Source organism: Lynx canadensis, chromosome F2, assembly GCF_007474595.2.
Source record: "Lynx canadensis isolate LIC74 chromosome F2, mLynCan4.pri.v2, whole genome shotgun sequence".
In the NCBI taxonomy this organism is placed as follows: Eukaryota; Metazoa; Chordata; class Mammalia; order Carnivora; family Felidae; genus Lynx; species Lynx canadensis.
The window spans coordinates 17,729,332-17,731,241 of NC_044320.2; the positions used below are offsets into that span (position 1 = coordinate 17,729,332).

Sequence of the window (1,910 nt, forward strand, 5' to 3'; positions counted from 1 at the left end):
TAAAAAGGGGTTCTTTATGACTTCACCTGTTTTTATGACCATGGCAAGTCTCCTGAAAATGATTTCAGGGATTGTACTTCAGGTCATGTTCCTCATAGTGATTGTTTTAAAGATTCTTGGAGAATGCTTTCTGCTGTTGCCACAGTATGAGCCCTGGGCAATGAGCCAAGGTTGTTTTAAATCTCAGTTGAAAGCTCTGGCTCTTTGCATGTGAATATGTGCCAAAAAGGAGTCTAATAACTTATCAAGTTGAGGCACCTCAGGGAGGTCCAGAAGCAGGAATTTTTGAGAAGGGGTTTAGGGAGCAAGGTTATTAACTGTTGACCCAACTGTAGCCCTTTTTGGAGCTACTATTTGTCTTTGGTTTATGGAGTACATTTTTTTTTTATTTTTAATTAATTAATTTTTTTGCAAAGACAATCAGCCTGAAAGTCCTGAGACCTAGGTTTTTTCAATGAAACTTTTAAATGAATATTAACTGTGTTATTGACCAACCCCAATTATCAGTCTGCGCCTCAATTTTGTCCTCTGTAAAATAGAGATAGCGTGTGTCTGACATACCTCCTTAATATATCTTTCAAGTGAAAGTTCTGTGAAAGAGCACAAAATAAATTATCTCTGCAAATTATCTCTCCAGCATCTCTTGTGCACTGTACGCACAGCTACAGGGAATTCAGAAAATGTTGAGGAAATATTTATTTCTAGTTTCCAGAAGACAAAGATACGACCTACAGAGCACAGAATGACAAATTCCTTCTAGGTTGATGTAGTGGATACTGTGGTGTGCCACTCACATTTCTATCCCTGTCTTCCATCCTTTTCAGATGGAGGTAATTCATTCCCCCAGGAGTACTGACAGCTGACAGTTCATGGCTAAATACTCCCTCTGTGGTCCTTGCCCAAGGTCTTCACAGCCAATGACTGGTGGGCAGAGGGAGGTATAGTCCCTGACTCTCTTGCTCGAAGCTCCAGAGCTCCCCAAGGGATTGACTGTGTGCCCAGTAGAGACAGTATTGCAGCCCAGCTTCTTCTTTGCACAATCCTGCTTCCTTCGCTTCCCCAATAAAATGCCTTCATGCGATACTCCCTTGGGCAGCACATACACTAAAGGTGAAACTATATAGGGCAGATTAGTGTGGCCCTTGCAGGAGGGTGACAAGCAAATTTGTGAAGCATCCCACATTTTCCAACCAATAAAATCTTGATTGTGAAAGAAAAAAAAACCCTTCATGAAAGTCTTTCGAGTTGGCTTTTGGGGAAAAGAGTCCTGTGGGGAACTGATAGAAGGAAGGAGGCAAATCCTGTTTTGGGAAGATGAGAACAGAAAAATCTGCATGTGGGAGATGTTTTGTGTGATGTGGTTTGACAGATGTGTGGGGCTTTCACTGAAAGAGGTGGTGGAAGAGGAAGTAGAGAAAGAAGTATTTATTACTCTATTGAGAGGAAACAGAATAAGTGAAAGCTCAGAGATCAGAAGTATGCAAATCTGGAAAGCAAAGTGCAGAGAGCCTGGCTCTGTGATCCACTCATAGGACACATAGGACACAGTCAGGACGAGAAGGAGGATGAGTGTCTATAATGGAGAGTCCTAAAACCCAGTCTTACAGTAACGAACTAAACCAGAGCAAAGGAAAAGGCATGGAAGGTTTTTTTAGGGGAGGAGTTATGCAAGATAAGCTATGTTTTCCATGAATGATCCAGAAGGAAAAATAATGAAGGGCTCTAAAATGGAGGATGTTTTATGGTGCTTGATAATCTTAGATGATATCAAAAATTAGAAGAGTTCCCAATGAAATGAAGATAAGGGTGGTATTGAAGCAGTTTGAAAATATACATAATTTTAATACCTGGAATATTCCTTTTTTTTTTGTTTTTTTTTTAATGTTTATTTATTTTGAGGGAGAGGGAGA

General features: G+C 40.2%; 1 non-coding gene across 1 annotated transcript; it reads left to right on the forward strand.

The window, feature by feature from the left end:
• Positions 1–1,080: 1,080 nt before the first annotated feature.
• On the forward strand, positions 1,081–1,187 carry LOC115506627. Its single transcript, XR_003966465.1, has one exon. It is a non-coding gene; the product is annotated as a U6 spliceosomal RNA (small nuclear RNA).
• The last annotated feature ends 723 nt before the right edge of the window (positions 1,188–1,910 follow it).